This window comes from Schistocerca gregaria, chromosome 7 (genome assembly GCF_023897955.1).
Source record: "Schistocerca gregaria isolate iqSchGreg1 chromosome 7, iqSchGreg1.2, whole genome shotgun sequence".
NCBI classification, from domain to species: Eukaryota; Metazoa; Arthropoda; class Insecta; order Orthoptera; family Acrididae; genus Schistocerca; species Schistocerca gregaria.
The window spans coordinates 80,855,103-80,866,912 of NC_064926.1; the positions used below are offsets into that span (position 1 = coordinate 80,855,103).

The window sequence follows — 11,810 nt, forward strand, 5'->3', positions numbered from 1 at the left end:
TGTCAGCAGTGTCAAAGGTTGTCAATAAGGTCTTCGTGTTGCTCCGCGCACTGAGAACTGTCGTTTTAGATTGAATTACTGCGTGGAAAGCAACACTCCAAGGAATGGGGTGGTTTCATTGATGTCCTATGCCATCCCTTGTGGCCTTTTAGTTCAGATTCTGAGCCTCGGTTTGTCTGAAATGGTTTCTTCGGCCGCCCATAACAAAACCGCCCGGTCGCAACACTGGGAGTCACGGTTATGACTTCCACCACAGTGGCGTCAAAGGAAGGGGTGAAATGTGGGAAAGAGAGGGTGTAATGATCTTCCTGTCGTTCGATCCGTCCACGATGGCGTTGAGACAAATTGTGGTGAAACCGGGTGCCAATGTGACATCGTTAACTCACTTTGCACGTCACACGAACTGCAGAGCTCTCGCCTTTCTTCAGCGTGTGTCGACACCTCGCTGTCTGAAACGTCATCGAGCACGAGGGTGACGTCGGAAGGCATTACGCTTTTTTACCATTACAGAAGGAACTTGTAAGTAACTTTGAGCCAAATTTAAACTTTTGGGGTTTCGAGGAAATGATCTTTTAATTGTGTTGCACAGTGTAGTATTTATTAAAGATGCAATCACAGGACCAGTTGACGAGTTTTTGTGGTGAGGACAGCTGGAGACAAATGCTGGACGGAGAGAAAATGTAATGAACAGAAGTGTAAACTATAATTCCGAGTGGTAACAGCAATTAAACGTGTTTCAAAACGGAGATTGTTACTTACCTGTAACTGAACGTGTTCGATGCACCAAATGCAGTTGGAGTCCAAGATGTAAAAATAGCACGAAAACAGTCCATTTCTACAGAGTAACTATTATTAAATGTCTTGCTTATATACAGCAGCTATACAGAGCAGTCGCAGTTACAAATAGAGGTAGACACAGACTATGGAAAAAATAAATGGAAACAAATTTTAGCAACAGTTTACTGAAATATCTTTAACGATGTTTAACAGCAGTAGCAAGTTTGTGTGTGGCAATATAGACCAGTGTTTTCTTTTTCTCATCTTCCTTGGTGTAGTTCTATAGCCAGTGAACGATGACTAGTATTACTTATAAAATATCCTGAAGTTCCCTATCACAATACTGTTTTCTTCTATGTGAATTGCGAAAAAGTCCTCCCTAAACGATGTATAATCTCATTTCATAACTATATCATTTATAGAGATATGGGTGTCAATTCCCTTTTTTAAATGGATTTATTGTAATTTCTGCTGCTTGTACGTAGTTGTACAAGAAAGGAAGTCTACGGAGTTTCACTCTTCAAAATCCGATTACTAGTTTCGTAGTGATTACGAGGGTCGTTCAATAAGTATGCCCCATATTTTTTTTTCTAAGAACATATTTATTGTTATGAGTCTGAATTTGGTGACAATATCCTTAACATATCTTGACCATGTCTTACTTTTCTACCTAGTCTCCTTCACATTCTATGACTGTATGCCAATATTGTCGAAGAGGATGTGTTCCCTGCTGGTAAAAGCTCTTGTCCTGTAGGTGTAGCCATGTTTTCACTGCATGACTGACACTCTCGTCCTCTTCGAAGTGTGTACCCCGTAGACCGAGGGTGCCAGGTCTGGACTGCAGCGTGTATTCGTGGAACCCATCGTGAGCACCTCTTTCAATATACGAGAGCCTCGATCATTGCAGACGCACTTCCAATGCTGACCGACAACTGTAGAGCCAATTGTTGTGCTGTGAAGCGCCGATCGGCACAAATAATGACATCTGCACAGTCCAGCATGTCTAGAGCTGTGGCTGTGACACGACGTCCCGGGCGCGGCTGATCAATGAACTCAGTTTCTGCATTTCCTGAGGCTGTAACTTTCTTTACCCATCGTCCAACTGTACTCCTATGAACTGCACACAAACGTTTACGGATGTTCACCACGGTTTCTTTTTCTGCACTCAAGAAGTCAATAACAGCACGCTGCTTGTAGCTTGAGTCGTATGTAGACGCCTTTCTGACGCTGTACTACGGCTCTGCCATCTGCCGGAATGGTTCGAAACTTCACCGGCGCACAGAATAAACATCAAATCTGAAGTACCAACAAGGACGTTTGTCTACGTATACTAACGGCTTTTTTTTTAAAGATGTGGGGCATTACATATTGAACGACCCTCATACAATATTTAGAGCTTAGGACTTATGTGTTGCATACATGAACTCGATTACTGTCATATGCGGAGGTTGTGAATTCATACCCAAACAAGAACGACTTCATGCCGGATAAGGAAAGAACAGCGCTCGATCACAGCGATACAGGTATGAAAGAGGCTCTTAGAAAATACGAGGGCGTGCAGAAAAGTATTACCTTCTAATTCCTCACATGAAAACCCTTGAACCTTTTTAAATAAAACACGCGATATTAACATTCTGTATCAATATTCATAATGCCTTAATTCTTAATGTCATTTATCAACGTAGTCACCCTTGGCAACGAACACATTTCTCCCAAAGAGAGAGCAGTTTGTTGATACCGCCACAGTAGAATGTTTGCCATTGTTGACGTAGCCACAACCTCACCTCAGCTTGCGCCGTTCCTCGAACGTGATCTTCATGTTTTGGAAACAGGTGAAAATCGGTTGATGCCAAGTCGGGACTGTATGGAAGATGATCAGTGGCAGCGCCCCATGGTGGCCGATTGTCGCAGACGACGAGACTCTCATGTACGGTCCGACATTGTCACGCTGAAGCAGAGCGTGCTCCATGTGTGGAGGAACTACTCGAATTCAATAGTCGATTACAGCACGCAGTTCCTCTCACATCGACATACACTACTCGCCACAAAGATGCCTTGCTACAGATTCGAAATTTAACCGACAGGAAGAAGATGCTGTGACATGCAAATGATTAGCTTTTTAGAGCATTCACACAAGGCTGGGGCCGGTGGCGACACCTACAACGTGCTGAAATGGGGAATGTTTCCATCCGTATACGGCGTTGCCTGGTTAAACGTTGTTGTGATGCCTCGTGTAAGGAGGAGAAATGCTTACCATCACCTTTTTCGACTTTGATAAAGGTCGGATTGTAGTCTATCGCGATTGCGGTTTATCGTGTCGTGACATTGCTGCTCGCGTTGGTCGAGATCCAATGATTGTTAGCACAATATGGAATCGGTAGGTTCAGAAGGGTAATACGGAACGCTGCGCTGAATCTCAACGTCCTCGTATCATTAGCAGTCGAGATGACAGACATCTTATCCGTATGGCTGTAACGGATCGTGCAGCCACTTCTCGATCCCTGGGTTAACAGATGGGGACGTATGCAAGACAACAACCATCTGCACGAACAGTTAGCCGACGTTTGCAGCAGAAAGGACTATCAGCTCTGAGACCATGGCTGCGGTTACCCTTCACGGTGCTTCACTGACAGGAGCGCCTGCGATGGGGTACTCAACGACGAACATGGATGCACGAATGGCAAAACGTCATTTTATCGGATGAGTCCAGGTTCTGTTTACAGCATCAGGATGGTCGCATCCGTGTTTGGCGACACCGCGGTGAACGCACATAGGAAGCGTGTATTCGTCATCGCCATACTGGCGTATCACCCGGCGTGATTGTTTGGGGTGCCACGGGTTACACGTCTCGGTCACCTCTTGTTCCAATTAACGGCACTTTGAACAGTGGATGTTACATTTCAGATGTGTTACGACGCGTGGCTCTACCCTTCATTCGATCCCTACGAAACCCTACATTTCAGCAGGATAATGCACGACCGCATGTTGCACGTCATTTACGGGCCTTTCTGGATATAGAAAATGTCCGACTGCTGCCCTGGCCAGCACATTCTCCAGATCTCTCACCAACTGAAAACGTGTGGTCAATGGTAGCCGAGCAACTGGATCGTCACAATACGCCAGTCACTACTCTTGATAAACTGTGGTATCGTGTTGAAGCTGCATGGGAAGCTATACATGTACACGCCACCCAAGCTCTCTTTGACTAAATGCCCTGACGTATCAAGGCCGTTATTACGGCCAGATGTGGTTGTTCTGGGTACTGATTTCTCAGGATCTATAAACCCAAATTCTGTGAAAATGTAATCACTTGTCAGTTCTACTATAATTTATTTGTCCAATGGATAGCTGTTTATCATCTGCATTTTTTCTTGGTGTAGCAATTTTAATAGCCAGTAGTGTAGTTACGTCACGAACCGCCATGTTAGACGGTACAATTGGGAGGTCTCTAGTGACAGACAGGTAAAAATATGTAGACTTGAAGAATAAATGTGTAGAATGTTAATAATGTTCGTATTATTTGTAAAGATTGAAGAGTTTTCATATAAAAAATTAGTACTCATTACTTTTCAGCACACGCTCGTGCAGCTAAATAATTTTCATTGTGTTTGTGTCGCTCATGTGAGTCGACCGCTGATCAGTTAGAAAATCAATTGTCTGTCACAAACCAACAGAAATTAGATATGCAACTTCTTTCAGGGAATGCAGAAGGAAGGAGAAGAGAATAGGTGAGTTGGGCGTGCAAAAGTGTCCAGCAAGAATCACAATTCAGCAAATGTGCAAAACACTATTATTGAAAGGGCGTTGGAATATCATGCCGAGAACAAGGGTGCAATGATCGAAGCGAATGAAATACTTGCTCTCGCAAGTGAGCCCACCGCCATACGCATTTCGCACGAAAGCGGCGTTCGCCGGTTATCATGTAACCAGCAAATTAACCAGCGGGATTGAGAAAGACGCATGTAATGTGAGTAACTCACTTTTGATGCGTCATTGAGGCAGTAGTTTTTCATAAAAGAATTGTTTTTACCGATGAAGTTACCTTCACAAATAATGGAAAGCACATACATTATTGGGCAAGGGGTAGTCAGTTTATGTGTGACAGTGTCTCCAGTGTTCATAGTCAGAGAAACAGTTAGACGTCAGACATACTCATGTACACTAGCACAACAACTGGCATTGCATTGGGCGGAGAGGGGGGGGGGGGGGAAGAGGTTCAGATCCCCTTTAAGACTATAGATTTATGTTCTTTTTGGTTACCCTGTGCAAAGGACACGGCTGCATTCCTTACCATACATTGCTAAATCTGAATTTTTTCTTCTGTTCCTAATACCTCGTCGTTGAAGAAATCTCAGGTCCCTCCTTCTGCAGCGATGTATCATAGGAACTGGAAACGAACAATACGGTTTCGTGGAGTCCACTCAAGCAGACAGTCAGACGTGATGCAGTTCAGTCCACAGCCAACTGTTGAGAGCATGGCGATGGAGAGGGCAGTATTTAGTGCTACAGATGCAAAGCTGTTACATTGGTGTGCTGTTATGCAGGAGATACAGGTAGTTCAGAAAAACATATGGCTAGGGAACATGACTATGAAAGATCAAATTTAGATGAGACAATAGTCGTACAAGATAAATTGTTGCCATTAACAAAGTGACCAGTAATACGGTTGGACAGGATATGGATCAGGTGACAGAGGACACCGAGGACGTCTGGTGGGTAGGGAAAGTGTTTAACTTGGGAACACTTTACACACTTTCAACTCTAGCAAGTCCTGAAGTAGAAGTTTAATACAGTTCTTATTCCGTTCTTCATCTGTGCCTCAGTCGTTTTCTCAAATTACAAAAATTACTACGCAAAACTAAAGTTTTTCCAAATGTATAAATCTGTTCCAAGGTACAAAATGGTTACCTGTCTAGTAACAAATATTCTATTCAAACTACACTCCTGGAAATGGAAAAAAGAACACATTGACACCGGTGTGTCAGACCCACCATACTTGCTCCGGACACTGCGAGAGGGCTGTGCAAGCAATGATCACACGCACGGCACAGCGGACACACCAGGAACCGCGGTGTTGGCCGTCGAACGGCGCTAGCTGCGCAGCATTTGTGCACCGCCGCCGTCAGTGTCAGCCAGTTTGCCGTGGCATACGGAGCTCCATCGCAGTCTTTAACACTGGTAGCATGCCGCGACAGCGTGGACGTGAACCGTATGTGCAGCTGACGGACTTTGAGCGAGGGCGTATAGTGGGCATGCGGGAGGCCGGGTGGACGTACCGCCGAATTGCTCAACACGTGGGGCGTGAGGTCTCCACAGTACAGCGACGTTGTCGCCAGTGGTCGCCGGAAGGTGCCCGTGCCCGTCGACCTGGGACCGGACCGCAGCGACGCACGGATGCACGCCAAGACCGTAGGATCCTACGCAGTGCCGTAGGGGACCGCACCGCCACTTCCCAGCAAATTAGGGACACTGTTGCTCCTCGGATATCGGCGAGGACCATTCGCAACCGTCTCTATGAAGCTGGGCTACGGTCCCGCACACCGTTAGGCCGTCTTCCGCTCACGCCCCAACATCGTGCAGCCCGCCTCCAGTGGTGTCGCGACAGGCGTGAATGGAGGGACGAATGGAGACGTGTCGTCTTCAGCGATGAGAGTCGTTTCTGCCTTGTTGCCAATGATGGTCGTATGCGTGTTTGGCGCCGTGCAGGTGAGCGCCACAATCAGGACTGCATACGACCGAGGCACACAGGACCAACACCCGCCATCATGGTGTGGGGAGCCATCTCCTACACTGGCCGTACACCTCTGGTGATCGTCGAGGGGACACTGAGTAGTACACGGTACATCCAAACCGTCATCGAACCCATCGTTCTACCATTCCTAGATGGGCAAGGGAACTTGCTGTTCCAACAGGACAGTGCACGTCCGCATGTATCCCGTGCCACCCAACGTGCTCTAGAAGGTGTAAGTCAACTACCCTGGCCAGTTAGATCTCCGGTTCTGTCCCCCATTGAGCATGTTTGGGACTGGATGAAGCGTCGTCTCACGCGGTCTGCACGTCCAGCACGAACGCTGGTCCAACTGAGGCGCCAGGTGGAAATGGCATGGCAAGCCGTTCCACAGGACTACATCCAGCATCTCTACGATCGTCTCCATGGGAGAATAGCAGCCTGCATTGCTGCGAAAGGTGGATATACACTGTACTAGTGCCGACATTGTGCATGCTCTGTTGCCTGTGTCTATGTGCCTGTGGTTCTGTCAGTGTGATCATGTGATGTATCTGACCCCAGGAATGTGTCAATAAAGTTTCCCTTTCTTGGGACAATGAATTCACGGTGTTCTTATTTCAATTTCCAGGAGTGTAATAGTATTACGATCGAGAGAATATTGTCGTTTCTGTATTTAATAGTATACCTGTTTCTGTATTACTCTACTACATACGAAAAATCAGTAAGTAAACTCAAAGTAAGATGAAGTATTATCATAAAACCAGTTCTAAGTTAAAAATATTTTTAAGTAAACCTATTGACAACGAATAATAATTTCCATTTTCAAGACAGGGTAATTGTTAAGACTTACAGTTCAAATGAAAATATCATGTATTCCATGGCAAATAGACCTTCCATTTCAAGATACAAGATGAAGCACATCTGATGAATTGAGGATTAATCGTCTAAACTAGTGAAAATGTAGAGAGAGAGAGTGAGAGAGAGAGAGAGAGAGAGAGAGAGAGAGAGAGAGAGAGAGAGAGAACGACGCACCACGAAAGAATTATCCGAATGGGACTGAAATTTGTAGATGTGATGTACATCTACAGACACACAGATGATAACGATTTTAGAAAAAAATTGATGAATTATTCAACAGAAAGGGCTTCACAAATTGAGCACGTCAATAACGCTTTGCTCCACTTCTGACCCTTATGCAAGTTGTTATTCGGCTTGGCATTGATTGATACAGTTGATGGATGTCCTCCATGGAATATAGTGCTAAGTTTTGTCCAAAATAACGAACATATGCCATACATCAGCCAGACCACTGGGATGTGAACATCAGGTGTAAAGAACATCAGAGGCACACCAGACTCTTACAGGCAACCAAATCAGCCACACGAGAACATTGTCCAGTGCTCGGTCACTCGATGAACTACAATGACACCAAGATTGTCACACAGACCCCTAGATATTGGGATAGTCTCATAAAAAAATCCACCGAGTTCAAGATCACGATAAATTTCATCAACCGTGACACTGTATACCAGATTAGAGATTAGCACGGCCTCGACTCCAGCTCTTGAAGTTCTGAAACCTCAACGTAAAACACATCGAGATTTCACAACTAACAGACGTGGGGACCGACAAAACAGCCACGAGACGGAGCACCAGAAACTACAGAATTGTCGTGACACGACTCTAAAGGACGTTCATGTCGAGCGCGGACGTGGGTCGAACCACCAACGATCAGAGTGAACCATTGGAGCCGCGTTTGGCGGGCGCGGACCAGAGACGGAACATTCGACGCGGCGCGAACCAGTTAAGAAGCGCCCAGCAAACAACAGACTTGCAGACCAAGGAAACAGCCAGGATACAGAGATCCAGGCACTACAGATGATGGTCTCGACCCCAGACAGCGGCCAACTTGGGTGCGGACGGCTGTGGGAACACCAGCGACCAGAGAGGACAACGAGAACCGCGTCTGGCGGGCGCGGACCGCTGAGGGAACACCCAATGCGGTGAGGACCGACTAGGGAGCGTCCAGCACCTACAGGCATAAATACTAGACTCGATCCGCCGAAGGACCAGTCTCGGGTAGCATTTCAAGAAGACAGTGAGCCACACAGTCGAAATATCGTGCAAGAACGAAGTGATCCTCCGACAGAAGTCCCATATAGGATACCTTTTATTCCATAGAAAAGCTAAAACGAATAAACAAGAATCGCAAAACCTTGCACATGGTTGCACGTTCAAAGGACTTGAATAGTTACAATTGAAAGAATCAGTCCGTTTCGCAACCTGCACCACGCAAGTAACGAGCAGCCCTTAGTGGCTCGCCATCACAGTTTTCTTTATCTTACATATGTTTGTGACTAATACCCTTTTGGGATATTTATTATTTTATAAATGACATGTAAGTACTGCCAGTCTTTCCGTACTTATACTCTATAATACATTTTTAGTCATAATTCTGTGACCATGTTATAGAATATAGACCATTCCTTGTTTTAAATACTGAGGAAGACACTCCTAACAGATCGGAACCAGGTTAATTTATTAAAATTAGTGACTGAGGGCTGATTTTCTTTCCAATTATAAACAAGAATGATTCACATAGATATCACTCTGAACCGTTCAAATTCTTGTTGAGACCGTATAAAACAAAACAGCGGCAGCACTCGGTCTTCAGGCCATAAGTGGCCCATCGGGACCATCCGACCGCCGTGTCATCCTCAGGTTAGGATGCAGATAGGAGGGGCGTGTGGTCAGCACACCACTCTCCCGGTCGTTATGATGGTTTTCTTTGACCGGAGCCGCTACTATTCGGTCGATGTCTCAATTGGCATCACCAGGCTGAGTGCGCCCCGAAAAATGGCAACAGCGCATGGTGGCTGGATGGTCACCCATCCAAGTACCAGCCACACCCGACAGCGCTTAACTTCGGTGATCGCACGGGAACCGGTGTATCCACTGCGGCAAGGCCGTTGCCATGTGTAAAACAAGGTGTTACGTTATCAGTTTCATTTTTTGATACATATCTAAGACTCAATGAAGAAAATAAAAAATTCGGAACAGAAATTTCTAGTAATGTGACATGATGTCTACACACGCACGTCATGCAGTGGTAAAGTATATAAGCGAAGCAGAGACAAATAAGAGATCATCCTAGCGACGACACTAGCCCCAAATGGGAAAATCCCAACGTATTTGGCAGAGGGAAGTTGTAAAACTAGAAGGCAAACACGCTGTTTGACCTCCCACCTCATCAGGGAAGTCCGCAGCTCGTGCGTGGTCTAGTGGCTAGCGATGCTGCCGCTGGATCACTGGGTCCCACGTTCGATTCCCAGCCGGTTTGGGATTTTCTCTGCCCGGGAACTGAGTGTTTGTGTTGTCCTCATCATTTCATCTTCATCATCATTATTCGTGACGGTGGCTCGATTGAACTGTGTAAAAAATTGGACTGTGTAACACTTGGAGCTTTGTACAGGCGCTGATGACCGCGCATTTGAGCGCCCCACAAACCAAACGTTATCACCATTATCGTCGTCGTCGTCGTCGTCGTCACGGAACTTGAAGGCTGAAGTTTGCCCGCTCTGTAAATCAGGATAAGCGACGGTCCGTGGCAGATGGGGTGATAAAGTACAGTACTGGTGTAGGCCCAAGTGTTTTCAAGCGCACCGTTTCGAGCACGTAGTCCATCGTGCGGCTGCACAGTGGGCAACCGCCACTGCTTCCGTCGCTGAACCAACAAAATTGTCTATTATAATTGCAGTGCGCACTGGATCATCGAAACTGGGCAGTGAATCAATAGAAACGTGGCTCCAGGTGGTATGAATCAAGTTTCTCGTTACATTAGGTCGATATTCGCGTCCAAATACGTCATCATCTAGGGTAACGGTTGCGCCGAATATACACAGCATCGTGGATGCCGGCCTATGGGAGCAGTATTATTCCTTGGGGCTCATTTAGTTGGGCATCCACGGGACCTGTGGCTGTAACAGAAGGCACCAAGGTAGCCGTGGACTGCGTGAACATTACTGCGGGCTGCCTGCATCCCTTCGCACTGGATGTCTTCGCCGGCAGCGATGGCATCTTACCGTATTTTAAGGAGTTGCGTGCGCGACTTGTGCGTAGACATATGTTCCCACATTTTTACCCCTACAACAGTTCTATTGAGTTCCTCCTTTGTGTGAATGACTCCATACAATATGAGAGTTCTTCTCCAGCAATCATCCCCACGACTCTCACCTCCAGTCTGACTGAAAGAAAAACGTTACCCGAGCCTCAGCTCCTAAACCTTCAGTAAAACAGGTGGATCGAGGACATGCTAATCCGACCAGCTTATCGCTTGTATCGTCTTGCTCCTTGCCTTCAGCCAGAGGACTCTTGTACTTTGCGAAATTTATCATCGACTATCTTAGCGTGCGCTGCTTAGCTCGCGTTTGCGGAGTAATTACATCACAAAAAATTTTATAAACATATTTTAGGCTTACTGAACAATTAATTTATTAATAAGTCCTTTCTTTTTCTCTGGAATGCTGACAAGGCAGATTTGTCGTGGTGACAGACAACTAGCTTTCTTTGATTTTGTTCACAAATTGCAACACCTTCTATACAACATTACACTTAAAATGGCTCTGAGCACTATGGGACTTACCATCTATGGTCATCAGTCCCCTAGAACTTAGAACTACTTAAACCTAACTAACCTAAGGACAACACACAACACCCAGCCATCACGAGGCAGAGAAAATCCCTGACCCCGCCGAGAATCGAACCCGGGAACGCGGGCGCGGGAAGCGAGAACGCTACCGCACGACCACGAGATGCGGGCCATTACTCTTACTAAGCCTTCTAAAGCATAGCGTTTTAGGAATGTGCTTCTGACCAGAAAGCGATTCTGATAACTGGAGATCAAGATTTTTATTACTCATCCCTTTTGCGTTCTTGTGATGATATTTCCACAGAAACTTTCATCCCCCAAGATATATTTCTTTGCTTCTAACTGAGAAGTTAAATACCAATCTCCATAGCTTTATGTGGTTTTCAAAGTAATGAAATATTTTCTTAAAAAATTTCATCCCTTGTGTGCTGAATTTTCAACAACATTGAAACATGTTTTCATTATTTCTACAGAGAAGCGAACAACAGATTTTCATAGATTTAGCTTTGAAAATGTTTTCATAATGAAAGAATTTCATAGACACTTTCATCCCCTATTTCTCTCTCTTAGGAGAATGAATTTCCAAAAATTCTACAAGAAGTTTTTTTTTTATTTCTGAATGAAAAACCAAACTCTTTTCGTAGTTAAAGCTTCAAA

At 45.5% G+C, this 11,810-nt stretch overlaps 1 pseudogene; it reads right to left on the reverse strand.

Annotated features, from left to right (window-relative positions):
• Nucleotides 1-9,362: 9,362 nt before the first annotated feature.
• Nucleotides 9,363-9,479, reverse strand: LOC126282555 (5S ribosomal RNA; annotated as a pseudogene).
• Nucleotides 9,480-11,810: the final 2,331 nt, after the last annotated feature.